Source organism: Gallus gallus, chromosome 34 (assembly GCF_016699485.2).
Source record: "Gallus gallus isolate bGalGal1 chromosome 34, bGalGal1.mat.broiler.GRCg7b, whole genome shotgun sequence".
NCBI classification, from domain to species: domain Eukaryota; kingdom Metazoa; phylum Chordata; class Aves; order Galliformes; family Phasianidae; genus Gallus; species Gallus gallus.
In genome coordinates, this window is record NC_052565.1 from 3,427,095 (window position 1) to 3,451,347 (window position 24,253).

A 24,253-nucleotide genomic window follows, 5' to 3' on the forward strand; every position below is an offset into this window, starting at 1 on the left:
CGTTTCACCGTGAGTGCAGCCTGCCCGAGGAGCCCTCCACCTGCAGATCTGGTTCGCTGCCACCCATACGCAACAGACCAGAGTCTCCCAGGAGTCCGCCTCCAAGGACCACAGCCCCGCGCCGCAGGCCGCCAACACCCTACCCGTTTCTGCCACGTGACTCTGTCAAACTACTCAGGCAGAGGCAGATGGCTAAGGAGGACAGGCCAGCGCAGGCAGAACCTCGGGAGACGGCAGCATCACCGTTTCACCGTGAGTGCAGCCTGCCCGAGGAGCCCTCCACCTGCAGATCTGGTTCGCTGCCACCCATACGCAACAGACCAGAGTCTCCCAGGAGTCCGCCTCCAAGGACCACAGCCCCGCGCCGCAGGCCGCCAACACCCTACCCGTTTCTGCCACGTGACTCTGTCAAACTACTCAGGCAGAGGCAGATGGCTAAGGAGGACAGGCCAGCGCAGGCAGAACCTCGGGAGACGGCAGCATCACCGTTTCACCGTGAGTGCAGCCTGCCTGAGGAGCCCTCCACCAGCCGATCTGGTTTGCTGCCACCCATACGCAACAGACCAGAGTCTCCCAGGAGTCCGCCTCCAAGGACCACAGCCCCGCGCCGCAGGCCGCCAACACCCTACCCACGCTGAGCAGGGCATGGGGTGCCCGGGACAGACAGAGCTGCCCCTGAGCCTGCAAAACCCCATCCGCATCCTTCCTGGGTGCCAGCTCCCTCTAGAAAAGCAGAGGTAGAGGGACAGTGGGGACTGGGCTGGATTCAAGAAAGAACATTCACACTAGAAGCTGCGGAACAAGATAGATAAACGGCATGAGAAAGGAATGCTGAGAACTAAGGATGCCTCCAGGAGACAAAAACATGAGTCAAGCGAGCCACACGATCGCCACACGATAACAACCCTGGTTGGAGGAAGAGCGCGTGGCTACGAACAACTCGTGACACCGATGGATAAGCGCCTGCATGCACGCTTAAGGAGTCGACCAGGGGCGACTGTGTGCAATGATTTCTTGACCTGGAAAGGGGGGTGGGAAAGTGGGAAAGAGAGAACTTGGGGATATTTGAACCTGCAATAAACAATTTGGATCATTCACACCTGAGCTCGTGCCTTCAGCACGCCGCAGGAACTCTCCCAAGACCCCGTGGCCCTGGGTGCATACGATGGCTGTATTTCATGGAATCATCCCAGAATCATGGAATGCCCTGCGTTGAAAAGGACCCCAAAGATCACGGAATCATAGAATCGCTAAGGTTGGAAAAGACACACAGGATCATCCAGTCCAACCATTCCCCGTCACCAATGGTTCTCGCTAAACCATGTCCCTCAACACAACATCCAAACGCTCTTTGAACACCATGAGGCTCGGCGACTCCACCACCTCTCTGGACAGCCCATTCCAGTGCCTGACCACCCTTTCAGAGAAGTACTATTTCCTAACGTCCAGCCTGAATGTTCCCTGGTGCAGCTTGAAAACTATTCCCTCTAGTCCTATCACTAGTCACACAAGAAAAGAGGACCAGGCTGCCCAGCAGACCAGACCAGCAGAGCCACATCCAGCCTGGCCTTCAATGCCTCCAGGGATGGGGCATCCACAGCCTCCCTGGGCAAAGTTGTTCCAGTGCGTCACCCCCTTCTGAGTGAAAAACTTCCTCCTCATATCTAACCCAAACCTCCCCCGTCTCATTTGAAAACCGTTCCTCCTTGTCCTATCGCTATCAACCCATGTCATTCCCCCTTCTGTTTATGTGCTCCCTTCAAGTATTGGAAGGCCACCATGAGGTCTCTCTGGAGCCTTCTCTTCTCCAAGCTGAACAAGCCCAGTTCCCTCAACCTTTCTTCAGAGGAGAAGAAAGCCCTGTGGTCATCTTAGTGGCCCTCCTCTGGACCCGGTCCAAGAGCTCTGCGTCTTTCTTGTGCTGGGGGGCCCCAGGCCCTTCACAAGCCCTTCATCAGCCTTGTAGCCCTTTTTTGGACCTGCTCCAGTACCTCGGTTTCCCTTCTGTACCGAGGTGCCCAAAACTGAACACAGCACTCGAGGTGAGGCCTCACCAGTGCGCAGTACAGGGGCAGGATGACTTTTCCAGTGGTGCTAACCACATCATTACGGATCCAAGCCAGGATGCTGCTGGCCGCCTTGGCCACCTGGGCACACTGCTGGCTCATATGCAGCAGACTGTCCAAGTGGATGAGCTCCTTCTCCCCATCACTGTTGTCTTATGGAAGGTTGCCATCAGAAGTGCAGCAATTCATGCTTCTTGAGAGCACCGCTACTGGGTCTGGGTCTTTTGGGTTGGAGCCGGTAAGATTCACCTAGGAATGAGCAGATACACAGCAGTGAGTGTCAAACTTTCACATCCTAGAGGCAATGGTTTCATGCTGTTTTTCAGGCAGGCTTCAAGCAGCATGCAAGATGCCTCACCTGGCGAGCTCCCAACAGACAAAGTATGGAGTTAGCAATAGCTGCCTAATTAAGTGTGCCTCAAACTCTCTCTAAAGCAGTTATGAGGTCCGATGTAGCCAGACAGTAACCCCCGCACAGTGGGGAAGAAAGCAACACCCGCACAGCTGGTTTTATGAGCACTAAACAAGCATGACTAAAATGCTCAAGGGAGACTGTCTTAAAGCACAGTCACAGGATATGTTTGTTATACTGAAGACCTAAGGGATATCATTTCAAAATGGCATCAGGGAGAAGATGGGATAAAAACTCCCCACTGGCCCGCACTTCAGTGCTATGTTTTTATGTTTTGGATTTTACAGAGTCAGAGTCTCTGTAGCTACAGCAAGATGTTGGATGCCTTCTCTCATTGGGAATGTTTATGGAACAGTGCCTTTACGTAGTTTAAATGTCTGCCTTGTGACACAAAAGCAAAATGAACCCAGAAATGTATTCTACTTCCATAGTAACAGTGTCAGAAAGAAACACTCTGAGACTTCTTGCAGGGATGCCCAGATACTGTCTTTCAATAACTACGTGGGGGAAAGGCACAAGAGGGGTGTGCTCTGCCAGCTCCAGATTTCGAGTTAACACGAGACTCATTTAGGAAAGGACAGGGGCTAACTGAAGATGTTATGCGCAGGCTTGAACGCTAGGAGGAGGTACAAGCACACTGAAAGCACGAATTCTGTGCTGCTGAACAACAGTTTTTTGAAAGCTGGATTTGCACCCTTACCTGCCAGGACTATGACTTCCATTTCTGAGGCCTCCTGGAATTGTGCTGCAGTTTGCATTTGGCCACAGAGGATGGATTTCCCAGGCTGAAGCAGGAATGACAACTGCCAGCTGGTGATTTCTTCATCTCGTTGGGTGAAGTTCTTCTGGAGTGAGAAAATAGTCAGTGGTGTGAGTTGTGGCGCAGGGTGAGGGAAGAGCTGCACTGAGTTCTTGCCAACAGTTGCTTTTTACTAGCTCTGCCTGGTTTCTGCTGAAACAGACCTTAGAGACTCGGTCTCTTTCAAACAGTTGAGGATGTTTCCATTCTTATAGTTCAGCCCTGAAGTCTTGCTAGTTAAATTCCTCTAAACTATCCAAAGTATGATGCACTGCAGGTGAGCAAAGGCTCCACAGCTGTACAGCACAGCATCTACAGGATGGCTTTTATTTAGCTGGCAGGTGGAACTGCTTTCTGAGAAAGCATAGCCATAAAAGGCATTAAAAGCATCTGTTCTGCTGTTAACAAATCATCAGACATACTCATAATTTATAAGAGCATTTTATCACTGTATTTTAACAGGCAAACAAAACCCTTAGAAAACAGGGGCAGGTAAGTCAGAAAGCTTCACTGCCATACTTGAATCGAGCTTCATCTGCATGCAAAATATTGTAATGGTAGTGACACTTTTCTTCTTGTAAAGTTTGGGTTTGGTCACTCTCAGGATCCAGCAACAGGAAATGGCGCACAGGACTGCAGCTGCTACAACCCAGGTGGACGCAGAGAACTGAATCTAGCTGTGTCTTGCTCTTGGCCTGCTTACAGCCTGTGCTTGTTTTTGGAGACAAACATTTAAACTTCTACCAAAGTAGCTGATAGTGCCAGCTGCTAGGATCTCTGACGCCTCTCAGGGCAGAGCAGTGCAGGGGAGCACCAGGAGTCTGTTCTAAAAGCTGTCCTTGTTTGCTAATGCTTACAGAGCAAGTATTTATATGGCCATCCTCATGTGGTAAGAGGTGTGGGAGGGAAGTGTATCCTCCCCTCACATCAACATCCTGGTTGGATCCATTCCTACTACTTATTCCTTTAACATCACAGTTCCTGGGTAACGTATGCACAGCCCTCATGTGTTTGTCAGCTGTACCTGAGTACCCGGGGTGAAGTTTGGCACAAATGGGCATACGGACATCCAGCTGTCCTCCAACTAGACTAATCTGAGATGGCTTAAAGCAGGCTTGGGAAGGCTTTCCCCTCTTGAAGGCTTGTACGGGTTGAGATGCCGTGCTGAGAGGGTCTGCCTTGCTAGAGTACAGTATTCCTGAGCTTAGCTGATACGCTGTGACATACTCTCACCCTTCTGCTCTCCCCTTATGTGAGGAAGCAGGCAGTGCGAATGCCTGAGTTACTGAACAACTAGCCAAGGTGATATGCTCCACTCTAAAGCGTGGATAACCATTTGGCTCAGGTGCTTTGCATGTTGATCTTCCCCTGGCAGAGCTCAGCCTGCTGTGGGCTGTTCCTGTTCAGCCAAGCTAACCCCTGCATCCTACTGACATAAAAACTGCCTTCCAGTGGGAACAAAAGCAGGACTTACAAGGAACTGTGCTATCCAAAGAAGAGCAACGCTTGTATAAAATGGAAAGCAGCAAATATTCTGGAAAAGCAGCTATCTATACTCCACCGGTGGTAATAACTGCAGTGACTGTGCAAATTTCATTGGAAGGACAGGTTATCAAAGCAGATGGAACAAACTTAGCGCTGCTCGCATTCAAGGCCAGGCCAGATGTGGCTCTGGGCAGCCTGGTCGAGTAGTTGGTGACCCTGCCCATGGCAGGAGGGTAGAAACTAGATGACCTTTGAGGTCCTTTTCAACCCAGGCCATTCTATGGTTCTATGATTCTAAAGCCACAAATCAGCAACGCAGGCAGAGAACTGGGCAACAGCTGCAGGGCCGTGCAGTCTTTGCCATCCAGCTGGACAGCCCTGCTGATTAACTTATAGAGGCTGTGCAGAAGAAATAACCAGGAAAGCATCTGTCAGAATATCTCACATTAAGAGCAAGACTTACATTTCTCCGCATCAGTGCTTATGAATACCAAGAGCTTTCTTTAAATCTGCTAATTGCTATTTATCTTCTAAGATGCTTGTAAGGATCAACAGGCCATGCACGGTGTTGCACTGCAGGACAGCTCAAATGGGAAAACACGCAGAAGCGTTGATGAGAGTGATTTTAGAAAGAAGAGAAGGAGTAGGGGACAGAGTTAAGTTATTCTGTATGGCTGGTCAGTGAGAGGACCTAACAGCAGCAGCCAAACATTCAGATGTATGTCCTTACAGAGCATCCTTGGCTTCCCAGAAAGATACTGGTAGCCACATTTACCATATTCTCACATAAGCCCAGAAGTCTGCTGTCTCCTTGATAGTAAAAGTATATTTCAGATACCTTGGAGGAGGTCAGGATTTGATCAAGGTGCCTGGTCAAGATAAAGCTAATGGAGGAAGGCGCTCACCTGCTCCATCTCCGATGACTGAGCTGGATTTGGAGCTGAAGAGGACATCTGTGTGGTTCAAGATGAATTCCACATCTGTGCCTCCATGAAGGCAGCTCTTCCTCTGACACAGGCAGACTCGCTTTGCTGTGATTTGAAGAAAAGGCAGATGAGGTAAAACTGCCATCAGACAGAAGACAGGGAAGATGCGCACCACTTGGGTAAGGCTTTGGCACGTGTCAGCTGTTGTGCCTCATTGCACGGGAAACAAGACCTTCGGGACCATTAAGAGACTACATCTCAGCAAAGCAGTACACAAGGGATCATATTGGCTGCAGTGACTGATAGCTAGGCTGTTGTTTTAGGCTGAAGTCCTGCTGCAACAGGCAACAAAACACTGGGTCAAAAGAATAAGAGGTGTGTTGCAGGTCCAGATGGAGGTAAATATATCGCGCACACACAGCGGGGAGCTTACTGCTACCTTCTTAACAGAAAACAATGAGTTGGGGCATCAATGAGTTGATGGGGATCGGCCAAATGCCACCAGCACAGCTGGTGGAACAGCAGAAAAAAAAAAAAAAAAACAGGAATTCTTGCAGGCATTGTTCTTACCCAAAGAACCACTGCTGGAACCACCAAATGTGGCATGAATATCATGCAGGACGTGGCAAAGACACGTGAGTAAACCTCATGGAGCAACAGAAAGAGGACCTCAGATCTGGGGCACTGCTGCACCCGTCTCCCACCATTCGAGTGGCAGGATGATAACACCAGGTGGGTATCTGGTGTGCAGGAAGCATGACCTGCTTGATTTACAGATACACCCTTTGGATCTCTATAAAAACCCCAACGTAAACAGAATGAAGACCAAAAAAGGTGCGCAGATGTATATGTACGTGACAGGCCATGCCAAGAGGCCCAGGGAAGAGGGAAATGAAAGACATCGCCTTGTGCTTACTGAGAACTTCTCATACAGTTGGTCGGTCAGCAGAGGGTTCAGGAGCTCCCTGAAGTACATTCTGCAGAGGGAGCAGTTAGGTCAAGTTAGGTCAAGAATCTGCTCGGAGTCAAATTCATGGCTGGAGAGAAGGACACAAAAATGGGTAGAGGGGATTGAAAAAGAGGAAAACAAGTAAAAAGCAATGCAAAATAAAGTCAAAAAAAGGAAGGGGTTCCTGATTGACAGGAAAAAATAAATAGTCACCAGCACTAGATGAGCCACGCTAGACGAGATCTTTCCAAAAGGAGACCTTTTCTTTTTGCTAAGGCATTTCCAGTTACGCTGACAACTGACTGCCTAGTCTACAATCACATGCCAGGAGCCCAGAGCAGCAAGGACGAGCATGGGCTGCTCAGAAGGGCTCTGCGAACAAGTGGAAACTGGAATGAGAACTGACAGCACTGACACTGCAGTCCCACAGCCTTCCAACGCTCCATCCTGAAGGAGAACTTCCTGCACCAGCAAGTCTACTGAGCACCATCAAACAGCAACAATCCTGGCCCACCACTGCTGAGTGTGCACTGCCTGCACAGAGCTGCCCCACAGCGCAGGCCTCTGAATGCCCAGAACATGGCACATGCCCCTTTCCATCCCTACTGACAGCTGTGTCAGTCACAGCACTCTCACGGTAGTTTTGGGATGCTGGACGCAATGCTGGACAGGTGGTACATCCCCCACACCACGCCATGCTGCTCAGTGAATCCAGTGCAGCTCTGGAGGACCTGGGGAACTACAGAACAAGTGCCAGCGCTTAGCTGAGCTTGTTATTCAAGTCCTGGTCCAGGCTGTGCTCTTCTCACATCCCATCCACTAAGCCCAGCCAGGCTACTGCTTGGTTCTCCCTTAGAACAGAAAGCTGTCAGAGATGTCACTGCAGGATCTGGTGCAGAGACTAGACAGAGATGTGTTCTTTGCTTTAAAGAAAAGCCAGGACCTACGAATCAGCCTGGAGAAAGTAATTCTGGGGAAGCCAGACACACTGCAAGTCCCAGCACAGCTCCCACAAGAATGGTGGTGTTCAATCTCATGTCCAGAAGAGCTATGAAACTGATGCAGTACACTCTCTTTGGACAAAAGGCTTCCTTTGTTCTCAGGCTAACGTGGGACTGGCTCACACAGTCTGCTTTAAGCAGTGTTAGATGGACACACAGGGCACACAGACACAAAATAAAAACTCTTCTAGCTAAGCCATCCAAGCCAGCTGCCTCAGCACTCATTTAAAAAAAGTTAGACCTCTCAGCTGTTGTCCTGCCATCTCTCTTTTAGTCTCTCCATCTACTCTTTTCTCACCGTAGTTATGAATCCTCTCTCACACACAATAAGGACATGTATATCATTTTTAAAATATACCTAGTATTTATTTGAAGACTTTGAGAGATTGCAAACTTGTCTTCAGTGCTCCGACATTGAGCTTCGACACTTGCCTCTTATTAGCATTAGCCTCAGTCTACCTCTCAGCCATCAACTCCCATTACACATTTAACCACTGGTATCAACTTGCCCCTTGCTAGATGTGATCTCTCTAGGTTGCCTTTAGGTTGCCAACAGATGAAGGTCCCAAGAATAGGCTGTTCCTTAACATCTTGGCCGGAGTGGAGAAGATGCTCTCCCAGGTCACACCCAAACACCCTTTTCTTCAGGATCTCCCACTGCTTTGATTTCTTTGAGTGGGACTTCATGAATAGAAAAAAAAGGTGGTCAGCTTGCCATCATCACCATTCCTGATCCAAGCCAGGATGTCATTGGCCGCCTTGGCCACCTGGGCACACTGCTGGCTCATATTAAGCCGACTGCCCAAGTACACACCAAGGTCCCTTTCCATCAGGCAGCTTTCCAGCCACTCCTCCCCAAGCCTGTAGGGTTGCCTGGGCTTTTTGTGAAGAAAATGCAGGACCCAACACTTGGCCCTGTTGAAACTCATACAGTTTACCTTGGCCCATCAATCCAGCCTATCCAGATCCCTCCGTAGTGCCTTTCTCCCCTCCGGCTGATCAGCACTCACTCCAACTTGCTGTCATCTCCAAACACATTGAGCGTGAGCTCAATCCCCTTGTCAAGATCATAGTATCATAGAATCATAGAATCATAGAATAGCCTAGGTTGAAAAGGACCACAATGATCATCTGGTTTCAACCCCCACGCCACGGGCAGGGTCGACAACCACCAGACCAGGCTGCCCAGAGCCACATCCAGCCTGGCTTTGAATGCCTCCAGGGATGAGGCATCCACAGCCTCCTTGGGCAACCTGTTCCAGTTCATCACTACCCTCTGCGTGAAAAACTTCCTCCTAATATCTATCCTAAACCTCCCCTGTCTCAGTTTAAAACCATTCCCCCTTTTCCATCACTATCCACCCTCGTAAACAGCAGTCCCCCCTCCTGTTTATACTCTCCCTTCATGCATTGGAAGGCCACCATGAGGTCTCCCCAGAGCTTTCTCTTCTCCAAGCTAAATAAGCCCAGCTACCTCAACCTTCCTTCATAGGAGAGGTGCTCCAGCCCTCTGAGTATCTTAATGGCTTTCCTCTGGACCCGCTCCAAGAGCTCTGTGTCTTGCCTGTACTGAGGGCCACAGGCCTGGATGCAGTACTGCAGATGGGGCCTCACAAGAGCTGAGCAGAGGGGCACAATCACCTCCCTCTCCCTGCTGGCCACCCCTCTTTTAATGCAGCCCAGAACACAGCTGACTTTCCAATTTGCAAGCGTACACTGCTGGCTCACGTCTGGCTTCTTGTCCACCAGGACCCCCAAGTACTTCTCCAACAGGGCTGCTCTCAAGGGGGTCTTTGCCCAGTCTGTATAATACCTGGGACTGCCCCGGCCCACGTGCAACACCTTGGCCTTGTTGAACCTCATTAGGTTCACATGGATTCACCTCTCCAGCCTGTCTAGGTCCCTCTGGATGGCTTCCCTTCTCTCCTATGTATCGCCTGCACCGCCCAGCTGGTGTCATCTGCAAACTTGCTGAGGGTGCACTCGATGCCATCGTCTGTCACTGATGGAGATGTTGAAGAGCACCGGTCCCAAGACCGACTCCTGAGGGACACCGCTTGTGATTGGCCTCCACCCTGACACAGACCCATTGATCACAACCCTTTGGCTGCAACCCGACAACCAATTCTTAATCCACCAAACAGTCCATCCTTCAAATCCACACCTCTCCAATTTAGAGAGCAGGATGTGGTGAAGGACCATGTCAAAGGCTTTGCAGAAGTCCAGGTAGATGACATGCATCACCCTTCCCCTGTCCACCGATGCCGTCACTCCATCATAGAAGGCACTGATCGGTCAGACACAATCTGCCCTTGCTGAAGCCATGCTGGCTGTCTCAAATCACCTCTTTGTCTCATATGTGCCTTAACATAGCTTCTAGGAGGATCGGCTCCATGATCTTCCCAGGCACAGAGGTGAGGCACACCGGTCTGTATTTCCACAGATCCTCCTTTCTCCCTTTCTTAAAAATGGGAGTAACGTTTCCCTTTTTCCAGTCACTGGAGACTTCACCAGACAGCTGTGATTTTTCAAATATGATGGAGAGCGGCTCAGTGAGAGACATTAGCCGTCTCTCTCTGAACCCTAGGATGGATATCATCCAGCCCCATGGACTTACTATATACTTTCAGTTTCAAGAGGAGGTCTCGGACTTGTTCCACTGTTACAGTGGGACGGAACCTGCTCCTCTCACCCACACCTAGGGCTTCAGGGTCCTGGCAAACAGGGGGAGGAGCCTGACCACCAGTGAAGACCGAGGCAAAGCACTTAGTGAGTACCTCAGCTTTTTCCTTCTGAGGAAGCCAGCTCTCCATCCTCATTTATCAGAGGGGGAACACTCTCCTTGATCTGTCTCCTTCTGCTTATGTACCTGAAGAGCTCCTTCTGGTTATTTTCACATCCCTCCCCACTTCCCAGGCTACACAACCTTCCTGGTAGCCTGCTTCCCCTTCCTGGACATTTCCCTTTTTTCCTTCCTCAGCCATGCCGGTTGCCCGCCTCCTCTGCTCAATTTCTTCTGCTGGGGGGATTGAGAGCTCTTGAGCTCTCAGAAGGCTGTCCCTAAAGAGCTGCCAGCTCTGTTCTGTGCCCATGCCCTCAAGGAACCTTTCCCAGCAGATCCTACCCAGCAGTTCTTTAAGCAGCCCTTTGGCAGCCCTGAAGCACAGGGTCCTGGCTCTGCTTTTTGCCAGGCCTGCATTCCTCCAGATCACAAACCCCACCAAGGCATGCTCACTGCAGCCCAGGCTGTCTCCAATCTTAACCTCTTTAATGCTCTCCTCTGGTGAGCACCAGGTCCAGTAGGGCTTCACCTCGGCTCTGTCCGTCTAATCCCTGGACCAGGAAGTTATCCTCTAGGAGACTCCAGGACTCTCCTGGATTGTCTGCCACCCGCCATGCCGCTGTCCCACCAGATATCTGGGTGGTTGAAACCCCCTATCAAGACAAGAGCCCACAAGTGCGACACCTCCCGCCGTTGAAGCAAGAAGGCCTCATCAACAGGCTCTTCCTGATCAGGCAGCCTGTAGCAGACCCCAACCACTAGATGCTCTTTACTGGACCAAACCATAATTTTCATGATTTTTTCAGAGCTCATAAGCTCTCAACCTGGTCATGGCTGTAAACTCGGACACAGCTCTTCACAATCGATCCACTCCCTAACATAGAGGGCAACTCTCCCTCCCTTCCTACCCTGCCTATCCCTTCTGAAGAGCCTGTAGCCTTCAATCAGAGTATTAACCATTAACAAAGATGTCAAATAGGAGTGGCCCCAGTACCGAGCCCTGGGGACACCACTCGTGACTGGCTGCCAGCTGGATATAACTCCATTGACCACAACCCTTTGGGCCCGGCCATCCAGTGTTTCACCCAGCAGAGCGTACGCCCATCCAAACCGTGGGCAGCCAGCTCCTCCACGAGGTTGCTGTGGGGGATAGTGCCAAAGACTTTACTGAAGTCCAGGTAGACCACATCGACAGCCCTACTTTCATCCGCTAAGCGGGTCACCTTGTCACAGAACAAAATCAGGCTTGTCAAACAGGATCTAGCATTCATAAACCCATGTTGACTGGGCCTGATCCCCTGGTTGACCTTTAATTGATCCGTGACAGCTCCCGAGATTATCCGTTCCATAACCTTCCCTGGCACCGAGGTGAGACTGACAGGTCTGTAGCTACCAGGATCATCTTTCCAGCCCTTTTGGAAGACGGCTGTCACATTTGCAGGCTCCAGTCTGCTGGGACATCCCCGCTTAGCCAGGACTGCCAAAGGATGATGGAGAGTGGCTTGGCAGCCACACCCACCAACGCCCTCAGCACTCCAGGGTGCAATCCATCCGGCCCCATGGACTTGTGAGCGTCCAGCTTTTGGAGCAAGTCCAAAACCATCTCATCATGGATCACGCAGGGCTTATTCTGTTCCCCATCCCTATCTATCAGCGCAGGGAGCTGCGTGCCCAGGGAACAACTAGTCTTACTAGTAAAGACGGAGGCAAAGAAAGCACTGAGCACCTCAGCCTTATCCTGATTCTTGGTCACTGTGTTCCCCCTTGTGTCCAACAGGGGATGGAGATTCTCCTTTCTTTTCCCTCCTCCTTTCTTTGCTTTCAGTTTCGATCTCACTGTGTTCCCCAGATGCTTTTCCCTTATCTCCGTGCTCTGCCCAGATGCCACTGTTTCACTGCATCTCCCTGCGGATTTCCCACCCCACAGCCCCACCCACTGCCACCATCTGCAGAGCTCTGCCCTCCCCCCAGCCCCTCCCGCACCTCCCCAGGAGACCCCTGAGGGAGGTCTCCTCAGGCTCAACTGACCCCTGAAGCTTCTTCGCCCCCCACTGCCCCTCGAGGCCCACTCACGCTTCAGGCCGTGCGCGTAGGCTGCGTTGCCATGGCATGGCTCACTCACTGCACGCGCGGGAAGCCGTCCCCGTTGTGACGTCATCACCATGCGCCGCGAGGAGGAGGCGGCCATGCGGAAGGCTGGCTGTAACTCGCAGTGCTCCCACGCTGCGGAGCAGCCCTGCGGTTCCGAGCGCCGCCTCAGCTTCTACAAGTGGGTGTTTGCTTTGTAGGCTGGACCGAGAATCTGAAAGTGGAGGCAGACGGTATGAAGACAGTGCAGTAAACCTCGTACGCCTGCTGTCACTGCTCACTCTGGGATAGCAGTCGCTTTAGCAGAGGCACAGTCCATTGTGCTACCAGAAATAGTGCTCAGCTGCCATGATACCACCCTGCAACTCCTCTCCAGCACCTGCCCGAGGTCACTGATTTCTCAGGATCCTCCAGGGGGTACAACATTCTCCTGTTTCTTCTCAGCTCTTAGCACTGCTACACTTCTCAGGAGCTATGGCCGCAAACAAAGCAGCCATCAGTCAGCTGTAAAAGCACCCCGGTACTCTGCAAGAGGACAGAGTGCTCCTGTTCTGACCACTTCCCTCAGCAGCCCGCTACTGAAATGGTTTGTGGGGTTCCTTTGAGCAAGCTGCTAAGGACAGAGGCAGTCACACCAGCTGCCTATACACTAACTGGGAGAGAGGGATCTTTAACATCTTTATTACACCTCCTTAATTGAGTATAACTCTTTTCTAAAAAAAATTCTCAGCACTACAAATGATAATATTCAAAACATGTACATATATATGGCATACATACATTTCATAGAAATTAAATAACAACAAACAAGAAACAAAAGACCCCCAATAAACTGCTTTCTTCCAAAGCGTACCCTGGTGAGCAGAGAACAGCAATACCAAGCCTGCCGTCATCACGTCACTGCCATCAGGGCTCAAACTAAGGCAGCCATCTGACCAGGGAAGAAGTTCTATTAGGCACTGCTCAGTGATGACGCTCAGAATGAAGCAGCAAAGATGTTACGTGGAGGAGGTGACTTTTTGGAACTATCACCCTTTGTCTTCTGTAGCCAGCACTGACTGGCTATATATATAAACAGCTGTATAAATGGCTGTTTATATATCATAAACAGCCATTCCCCCTCCTGTTTATACGCTCCCTTCAAGTACTGGAAGGCCACCATGAGGTCTCCCCAGAGCTTTCTCTTCTCCAAGCTAAACAAGCCCAGTTTCCTCAACCTTTCCTCATAGGAGAGGTGTTCCAGCCCTCTGAGCATCTTAATGGCCCTCCTCTGGATCCTCTAAGACCTCCTCATCCTTCCTGTGCTGGGGGTCCCAGGCCTGGATGCAGTACTCTAGATGGGGCCTCACAAGAGCTGAGTAGAGGGGCACAGTCACCTCCCTCTCCCTGCTGGCCACCCCTCTTTTAATGCAGCCCAGAACACAGCTGACTTTCCAATTTGCAAGCGTACACTGCTGGCTCACGTCTGGCTTCTTGTCCACCAGGACCCCCAAGTACTTCTCCAACAGGGCTGCTCTCAAGGGGGTCTTTGCCCAGTCTGTATAATACCTGGGACTGCCCCGGCCCACGTGCAACACCTTGGCCTTGTTGAACCTCATTAGGTTCACATGGATTCACCTCTCCAGCCTGTCTAGGTCCCTCTGGATGGCTTCCCTTCTCTCCTATGTATCGCCTGCACCGCCCAGCTGGTGTCATCTGCAAACTTGCTGAGGGTGCACTCGATGCCATCGTCTGTCACTGATGGAGATGTTGAAGAGCACCGGTCCCAAGACCGACTCCTGAGGGACACCGCTCGTGATTGGCCTCCACCATGACACAGACCCGCTGATCACAACCCTTTGGCTGCGACCCGCCAACCAATTCTTAATCCACCAAACAGTCCATCCTTCAAATCCACACCTCTCCAATTTAGAGAGCAGGATGTGGTGAAGGACCATGTCAAAGGCTTTGCAGAAGTCCAGGTAGATGACATGCATCACCCTTCCCCTGTCCACCGATGCCGTCACTCCATCATAGAAGGCACTGATCGGTCAGACACAATCTGCCCTTGCTGAAGCCATGCTGGCTGTCTCAAATCACCTCTTTGTCTCATATGTGCCTTAACATAGCTTCTAGGAGGATCGGCTCCATGATCTTCCCAGGCACAGAGGTGAGGCACACCGGTCTGTATTTCCACAGATCCTCCTTTCTCCCTTTCTTAAAAATGGGAGTAACGTTTCCCTTTTTCCAGTCACTGGAGACTTCACCAGACAGCTGTGATTTTTCAAATATGATGGAGAGCGGCTCAGTGAGAGACATTAGCCGTCTCTCTCTGAAACCTAGGATGGATATCATCCAGCCCCATGGACTTATTATATACTTTCAGTTTCAAGAGGAGGTCTCGGACTTGTTCCACTGTTACAGTGGGACGGAACCTGCTCCTCTCACCCACACCTAGGGCTTCAGGGTCCTGGCAAACAGGGGGAGGAGCCTGACCACCAGTGAAGACCGAGGCAAAGCACTTAGTGAGTACCTCAGCTTTTTCCTTCTGAGGAAGCCAGCTCTCCATCCTCATTTATCAGAGGGGGAACACTCTCCTTGATCTGTCTCCTCCTGCTTATGTACCTGAAGAGCTCCTTCTGGTTATTTTCACATCCCTCCCCACTTCCCAGGCTACACAACCTTCCTGGTAGCCTGCTTCCCCTTCCTGGACATTTCCCTTTTTTCCTTCCTCAGCCATGCCGGTTGCCCGCCTCCTCTGCTCAATTTCTTCTGCTGGGGGGATTGAGAGCTCTTGAGCTCTCAGAAGGCTGTCCCTAAAGAGCTGCCAGCTCTGTTCTGTGCCCATGCCCTCAAGGAACCTTTCCCAGCAGATCCTACCCAGCAGTTCTTTAAGCAGCCCTTTGGCAGCCCTGAAGCACAGGGTCCTGGCTCTGCTTTTTGCCAGGCCTGCATTCCTCCAGATCACAAACCCCACCAAGGCATGCTCACTGCAGCCCAGGCTGTCTCCAATCTTAACCTCTTTAATGCTCTCCTCTGGTGAGCACCAGGTCCAGTAGGGCTTCACCTCGGCTCTGTCCGTCTAATCCCTGGACCAGGAAGTTATCCTCTAGGAGACTCCAGGACTCTCCTGGATTGTCTGCCACCCGCCATGCCGCTGTCCCACCAGATATCTGGGTGGTTGAAACCCCCTATCAAGACAAGAGCCCACAAGTGCGACACCTCCCGCCGTTGAAGCAAGAAGGCCTCATCAACAGGCTCCTCCTGATCAGGCAGCCTGTAGCAGACCCCAACCACTAGATGCTCTTTACTGGACCAAACCATAATTGTCATGATTTTTTCAGAGCTCATAAGCTCTCAACCTGGTCATGGCTGTAAACTCGGACACAGCTCTTCACAATCGATCCACTCCCTAACATAGAGGGCAACTCTCCCTCCCTTCCTACCCTGCCTATCCCTTCTGAAGAGCCTGTAGCCTTCAATCAGAGTATTAACCATTAACAAAGATGTCAAATAGGAGTGGCCCCAGTACCGAGCCCTGGGGACACCACTCGTGACTGGCTGCCAGCTGGATATAACTCCATTGACCACAACCCTTTGGGCCCGGCCATCCAGTGTTTCACCCAGCGGAGCGTACGCCCATCCAAACCGTGGGCAGCCAGCTCCTCCACGAGGTTGCTGTGGGGGATAGTGTCAAAGACTTTACTGAAGTCCAGGTAGACCACATCGACAGCCCTACTTTCATCCGCTAAGCGGGTCACCTTGTCACAGAACAAAATCAGGCTTGTCAAACAGGATCTAGCATTCATAAACCCATGCTGACTGGGCCTGATCCCCTGGTTGACCTTTAATTGATCCGTGACGGCTCCCGAGATTATCCGTTCCATAACCTTCCCTGGCACCGAGGTGAGACTGACAGGTCTGTAGCTACCAGGATCATCTTTCCAGCCCTTTTGGAAGACGGCTGTCACATTTGCAGGCTCCAGTCTGCTGGGACATCCCCGCTTAGCCAGGACTGCCGAAGGATGATGGAGAGTGGCTTGGCAGCCACATCCACCAACGCCCTCAGCACTCCAGGGTGCAATCCATCCGGCCCCATGGACTTGTGAGCGTCCAGCTTTTGGAGCAAGTCCAAAACCATCTCATCATGGATCACGCAGGGCTTATTCTGTTCCCCATCCCTATCTACCAGCGCAGGGGGCTGCGTGCCCAGGGAACAACTAGTCTTACTAGTAAAGACGGAGGCAAAGAAAGCACTGAGCACCTCAGCCTTATCCTGATTCTTGGTCACTGTGTTCCCCCTTGTGTCCAACAGGGGATGGAGATTCTCCTTTCTTTTCCCTCCTCCTTTCTTTGCTTTCAGTTTCGATCTCACTGTGCTCCCCAGATGCTTTTCCCTTATCTCCGTGCTCTGCCCAGATGCCACTGTTTCACTGCATCTCCCTGCGGATTTCCCACCCCACAGCCCCACCCACTGCCACCATCTGCAGAGCTCTGCCCTCCCCCCAGCCCCTCCCGCACCTCCCCAGGAGACCCCTGAGGGAGGTCTCCTCAGGCTCAACTGACCCCTGAAGCTTCTTCGCCCCCCACTGCCCCTCGAGGCCCACTCACGCTTCAGGCCGTGCGCGTAGGCTGCGTTGCCATGGCAACAGCGCGCCCTCACTCACTGCACGCGCGGGAAGCCGTCCCCGTTGTGACGTCATGACCCTGCGCCGCGCGGAAGAGGCGGCCATGCGGAAGGCTGGCTGTAACTCGCAGTGCTCCCACGCCGCGGAGCAGCCCTGCGGTTCCGAGCGCCGCCTCAGCTTCTACAAGTGGGTGTTTGCTTTGTAGGCTGGACCGAGAATCTGAAAGTGGAGGCAGACGGTATGAAGACAGTGCAGTAAACCTCGTACGCCTGCTGTCACTGCTCACTCTGGGATAGCAGTCGCTTTAGCAGAGGCACAGTCCATTGTGCTACCAGAAATAGTGCTCAGCTGCCATGATACCACCCTGCAACTCCTCTCCAGCACCTGCCCGAGGTCACTGATTTCTCAGGATCCTCCAGGGGGTACAACATTCTCCTGTTTCTTCTCAGCTCTTAGCACTGCTACACTTCTCAGGAGCTATGGCCGCAAACAAAGCAGCCATCAGTCAGCTGTAAAAGCACCCCGGTACTCTGCAAGAGGACAGAGTGCTCCTGTTCTGACCACTTCCCTCAGCAGCCCGCTACTGAAATGGTTTGTGGGGTTCCTTTGAGCAAGCTGCTAAGGACAGAGGCAGTCACACCAGCTGCCTATACACTAACTGGGAGAGAGGGATCTTTAACATCTTTATTACACCTCCTTAATTGAGTATAACTCTTTTCTAAAAAAAATTCTCAGCACTACAAATGATAATATTCAAAACATGTACATATATATGGCATACATACATTTCATAGAAATTAAATAACAACAAACAAGAAACAAAAGACCCCCAATAAACTGCTTTCTTCCAAAGCGTACCCTGGTGAGCAGAGAACAGCAATACCAAGCCTGCCGTCATCACGTCACTGCCATCAGGGCTCAAACTAAGGCAGCCATCTGACCAGGGAAGAAGTTCTATTAGGCACTGCTCAGTGATGACGCTCAGAATGAAGCAGCAAAGATGTTACGTGGAGGAGGTGACTTTTTGGAACTATCACCCTTTGTCTTCTGTAGCCAGCACTGACTGGCTATATATATAAACAGCTGTATAAATGGCTGTTTATATATCATAAACAGCCATTCCCCCTCCTGTTTATACGCTCCCTTCAAGTACTGGAAGGCCACCATGAGGTCTCCCCAGAGCTTTCTCTTCTCCAAGCTAAACAAGCCCAGTTTCCTCAACCTTTCCTCATAGGAGAGGTGTTCCAGCCCTCTGAGCATCTTAATGGCCCTCCTCTGGATCCTCTAAGACCTCCTCATCCTTCCTGTGCTGGGGGTCCCAGGCCTGGATGCAGTACTCTAGATGGGGCCTCACAAGAGCTGAGTAGAGGGGCACAGTCACCTCCCTCTCCCTGCTGGCCACCCCTCTTTTAATGCAGCCCAGAACACAGCTGACTTTCCAATTTGCAAGCGTACACTGCTGGCTCACGTCTGGCTTCTTGTCCACCAGGACCCCCAAGTACTTCTCCAACAGGGCTGCTCTCAAGGGGGTCTTTGCCCAGTCTGTATAATACCTGGGACTGCCCCGGCCCACGTGCAACACCTTGGCCTTGTTGAACCTCATTAGGTTCACATGGATTCACCTCTCCAGCCTGTCTAGGTCCCTCTGGATGGCTTCCCTTCTCTCCTATGTATCGCCTGCACCGCCCAGCTGGTGTCATCTGCAAACTTGCTGAGGGTGCACTCGATGCCATCGTCTGTCACTGATGGAGATGTTGAAGAGCACCGGTCCCAAGACCGACTCCTGAGGGACACCGCTCGTGATTGGCCTCCACCATGACACAGACCCGCTGATCACAACCCTTTGGCTGCGACCCGCCAACCAATTCTTAATCCACCAAACAGTCCATCCTTCAAATCCACACCTCTCCAATTTAGAGAGCAGGATGTGGTGAAGGACCATGTCAAAGGCTTTGCAGAAGTCCAGGTAGATGACATGCATCACCCTTCCCCTGTCCACCGATGCCGTCACTCCATCATAGAAGGCACTGATCGGTCAGACACAATCTGCCCTTGCTGAAGCCATGCTGGCTGTCTCAAATCACCTCTTTGTCTCATATGTGCCTTAACATAGCTTCTAGGAGGATCGGCTCCATGATCTTCCCAGGCACAGAGGTGAGGCACACCGGTCTGTATTTCCACAGATCCTCCTTTCTCCCTTTCTTAAAAATGGGAGTAACGTTTCCCTTTTTCCAGTCACTGGAGACTTCACCAGACAGCTGTGATTTTTCAAATATGATGGAGAGCGGCTCAGTGAGAGACATTAGCCGTCTCTCTCTGAAACCTAGGATGGATATCATCCAGCCCCATGGACTTATTATATACTTTCAGTTTCAAGAGGAGGTCTCGGACTTGTTCCACTGTTACAGTGGGACGGAACCTGCTCCTCTCACCCACACCTAGGGCTTCAGGGTCCTGGCAAACAGGGGGAGGAGCCTGACCACCAGTGAAGACCGAGGCAAAGCACTTAGTGAGTACCTCAGCTTTTTCCTTCTGAGGAAGCCAGCTCTCCATCCTCATTTATCAGAGGGGGAACACTCTCCTTGATCTGTCTCCTCCTGCTTATGTACCTGAAGAGCTCCTTCTGGTTATTTTCACATCCCTCCCCACTTCCCAGGCTACACAACCTTCCTGGTAGCCTGCTTCCCCTTCCTGGACATTTCCCTTTTTTCCTTCCTCAGCCATGCCGGTTGCCCGCCTCCTCTGCTCAATTTCTTCTGCTGGGGGGATTGAGAGCTCTTGAGCTCTCAGAAGGCTGTCCCTAAAGAGCTGCCAGCTCTGTTCTGTGCCCATGCCCTCAAGGAACCTTTCCCAGCAGATCCTACCCAGCAGTTCTTTAAGCAGCCCTTTGGCAGCCCTGAAGCACAGGGTCCTGGCTCTGCTTTTTGCCAGGCCTGCATTCCTCCAGATCACAAACCCCACCAAGGCATGCTCACTGCAGCCCAGGCTGTCTCCAATCTTAACCTCTTTAATGCTCTCCTCTGGTGAGCACCAGGTCCAGTAGGGCTTCACCTCGGCTCTGTCCGTCTAATCCCTGGACCAGGAAGTTATCCTCTAGGAGACTCCAGGACTCTCCTGGATTGTCTGCCACCCGCCATGCCGCTGTCCCACCAGATATCTGGGTGGTTGAAACCCCCTATCAAGACAAGAGCCCACAAGTGCGACACCTCCCGCCGTTGAAGCAAGAAGGCCTCATCAACAGGCTCCTCCTGATCAGGCAGCCTGTAGCAGACCCCAACCACTAGATGCTCTTTACTGGACCAAACCATAATTTTCATGATTTTTTCAGAGCTCATAAGCTCTCAACCTGGTCATGGCTGTAAACTCGGACACAGCTCTTCACAATCGATCCACTCCCTAACATAGAGGGCAACTCTCCCTCCCTTCCTACCCTGCCTATCCCTTCTGAAGAGCCTGTAGCCTTCAATCAGAGTATTAACCATTAACAAAGATGTCAAATAGGAGTGGCCCCAGTACCGAGCCCTGGGGACACCACTCGTGACTGGCTGCCAGCTGGATATAACTCCATTGACCACAACCCTTTGGGCCCGGCCATCCAGTGTTTCACCCAGCGGAGCGTACGCCCATCCAAACCGTGGGCAGCCAGCTCCTCCACGAGGTTGCTGTGGGGGATAGTGTCAAAGACTTTACTGAAGTCCAGGTAGACCACATCGACAGCCCTACTTTCATCCGCTAAGCGGGTCACCTTGTCACAGAACAAAATCAGGCTTGTCAAACAGGATCTAGCATTCATAAACCCATGCTGACTGGGCCTGATCCCCTGGTTGACCTTTAATTGATCCGTGACGGCTCCCGAGATTATCCGTTCCATAACCTTCCCTGGCACCGAGGTGAGACTGACAGGTCTGTAGCTACCAGGATCATCTTTCCAGCCCTTTTGGAAGACGGCTGTCACATTTGCAGGCTCCAGTCTGCTGGGACATCCCCGCTTAGCCAGGACTGCCGAAGGATGATGGAGAGTGGCTTGGCAGCCACATCCACCAACGCCCTCAGCACTCCAGGGTGCAATCCATCCGGCCCCATGGACTTGTGAGCGTCCAGCTTTTGGAGCAAGTCCAAAACCATCTCATCATGGATCACGCAGGGCTTATTCTGTTCCCCATCCCTATCTACCAGCGCAGGGGGCTGCGTGCCCAGGGAACAACTAGTCTTACTAGTAAAGACGGAGGCAAAGAAAGCACTGAGCACCTCAGCCTTATCCTGATTCTTGGTCACTGTGTTCCCCCTTGTGTCCAACAGGGGATGGAGATTCTCCTTTCTTTTCCCTCCTCCTTTCTTTGCTTTCAGTTTCGATCTCACTGTGCTCCCCAGATGCTTTTCCCTTATCTCCGTGCTCTGCCCAGATGCCACTGTTTCACTGCATCTCCCTGCGGATTTCCCACCCCACAGCCCCACCCACTGCCACCATCTGCAGAGCTCTGCCCTCCCCCCAGCCCCTCCCGCACCTCCCCAGGAGACCCCTGAGGGAGGTCTCCTCAGGCTCAACTGACCCCTGAAGCTTCTTCGCCCCCCACTGCCCCTCGAGGCCCACTCACGCTTCAGGCCGTGCGCGTAGGCTGCGTTGCCATGGCAACAGCGCGCCCTCACTCACTGCACGCGCGGGAAGCCGTCCCCGTTGTGACGTCATGACCCTGCGCCGCGCGGAAGAGGCGGCCATGCGGAAGGCTGGCTGTAACTCGCAGTGCTCCCACGCCGCGGAGCAGCCCTGCGGTTCCGAGCGCCGCCTCAGCTTCTACAAGTGGGTGTTTGCTTTGTAGGCTGGACCGAGAATCTGAAAGTGGAGGCAGACGGTATGAAGACAGTGCAGTAAACCTCGTACGCCTGCTGTCACTGCTCACTCTGGGATAGCAGTCGCTTTAGCAGAGGCACAGTCCATTGTGCTACCAGAAATAGTGCTCAGCTGCCATGATACCACCCTGCAACTCCTCTCCAGCACCTGCCCGAGGTCACTGATTTCTCAGGATCCTCCAGGGGGTACAACATTCTCCTGTTTCTTCTCAGCTCTTAGCACTGCTACACTTCTCAGGAGCTATGGCCGCAAACAAAGCAGCCATCAGTCAGCTGTAAAAGCACCCCGGTACTCTGCAAGAGGACAGAGTGCTCCTGTTCTGACCACTTCCCTCAGCAGCCCGCTACTGAAATGGTTTGTGGGGTTCCTTTGAGCAAGCTGCTAAGGACAGAGGCAGTCACACCAGCTGCCTATACACTAACTGGGAGAGAGGGATCTTTAACATCTTTATTACACCTCCTTAATTGAGTATAACTCTTTTCTAAAAAAAATTCTCAGCACTACAAATGATAATATTCAAAACATGTACATATATATGGCATACATACATTTCATAGAAATTAAATAACAACAAACAAGAAACAAAAGACCCCCAATAAACTGCTTTCTTCCAAAGCGTACCCTGGTGAGCAGAGAACAGCAATACCAAGCCTGCCGTCATCACGTCACTGCCATCAGGGCTCAAACTAAGGCAGCCATCTGACCAGGGAAGAAGTTCTATTAGGCACTGCTCAGTGATGACGCTCAGAATGAAGCAGCAAAGATGTTACGTGGAGGAGGTGACTTTTTGGAACTATCACCCTTTGTCTTCTGTAGCCAGCACTGACTGGCTATATATATAAACAGCTGTATAAATGGCTGTTTATATATCATAAACAGCCATTCCCCCTCCTGTTTATACGCTCCCTTCAAGTACTGGAAGGCCACCATGAGGTCTCCCCAGAGCTTTCTCTTCTCCAAGCTAAACAAGCCCAGTTTCCTCAACCTTTCCTCATAGGAGAGGTGTTCCAGCCCTCTGAGCATCTTAATGGCCCTCCTCTGGATCCTCTAAGACCTCCTCATCCTTCCTGTGCTGGGGGTCCCAGGCCTGGATGCAGTACTCTAGATGGGGCCTCACAAGAGCTGAGTAGAGGGGCACAGTCACCTCCCTCTCCCTGCTGGCCACCCCTCTTTTAATGCAGCCCAGAACACAGCTGACTTTCCAATTTGCAAGCGTACACTGCTGGCTCACGTCTGGCTTCTTGTCCACCAGGACCCCCAAGTACTTCTCCAACAGGGCTGCTCTCAAGGGGGTCTTTGCCCAGTCTGTATAATACCTGGGACTGCCCCGGCCCACGTGCAACACCTTGGCCTTGTTGAACCTCATTAGGTTCACATGGATTCACCTCTCCAGCCTGTCTAGGTCCCTCTGGATGGCTTCCCTTCTCTCCTATGTATCGCCTGCACCGCCCAGCTGGTGTCATCTGCAAACTTGCTGAGGGTGCACTCGATGCCATCGTCTGTCACTGATGGAGATGTTGAAGAGCACCGGTCCCAAGACCGACTCCTGAGGGACACCGCTCGTGATTGGCCTCCACCATGACACAGACCCGTTGATCACAACCCTTTGGCTGCGACCCGCCAACCAATTCTTAATCCACCAAACAGTCCATCCTTCAAATCCACACCTCTCCAATTTAGAGAGCAGGATGTGGTGAAGGACCATGTCAAAGGCTTTGCAGAAGTCCAGGTAGATGACATGCATCACCCTTCCCCTGTCCACCGATGCCATCACTCCATCATAGAAGGCACTGATCGGTCAGACACAATCTGCCCTTGCTGAAGCCATGCTGGCTGTCTCAAATCACCTCTTTGTCTCATACGTGCCTTAACATAGCTTCTAGGAGGATCGGCTCCATGATCTTCCCAGGCACAGAGGTGAGGCACACCGGTCTGTATTTCCACAGATCCTCCTTTCTCCCTTTCTTAAAAATGGGAGTAACGTTTCCCTTTTTCCAGTCACTGGAGACTTCACCAGACAGCTGTGATTTTTCAAATATGATGGAGAGCGGCTCAGTGAGAGACATTAGCCGTCTCTCTCTGAAACCTAGGATGGATATCATCCAGCCCCATGGACTTATTATATACTTTCAGTTTCAAGAGGAGGTCTCGGACTTGTTCCACTGTTACAGTGGGACGGAACCTGCTCCTCTCACCCACACCTAGGGCTTCAGGGTCCTGGCAAACAGGGGGAGGAGCCTGACCACCAGTGAAGACCGAGGCAAAGCACTTAGTGAGTACCTCAGCTTT

The 24,253-nt window shown here is 51.8% G+C and overlaps 1 long non-coding RNA gene across 1 annotated transcript in view; it reads right to left on the reverse strand.

Moving 5' to 3' along the window:
• Positions 1–1,801: 1,801 nt before the first annotated feature.
• The window catches only part of LOC121108117, a 31,332-nt gene continuing 8,880 nt past the window's right edge, over positions 1,802–24,253 (reverse strand). Inside the window, exons 4-10 of the long non-coding RNA XR_005842432.2 lie at positions 21,711–21,946; positions 17,099–17,334; positions 12,494–12,722; positions 6,605–6,725; positions 5,668–5,793; positions 3,179–3,323; positions 1,802–2,315 (exon numbers count right to left, since the gene is read on the reverse strand). This is a non-coding gene — a long non-coding RNA (uncharacterized LOC121108117). The remainder of the gene's footprint in view (positions 2,316–3,178; positions 3,324–5,667; positions 5,794–6,604; positions 6,726–12,493; positions 12,723–17,098; positions 17,335–21,710; positions 21,947–24,253) is intronic.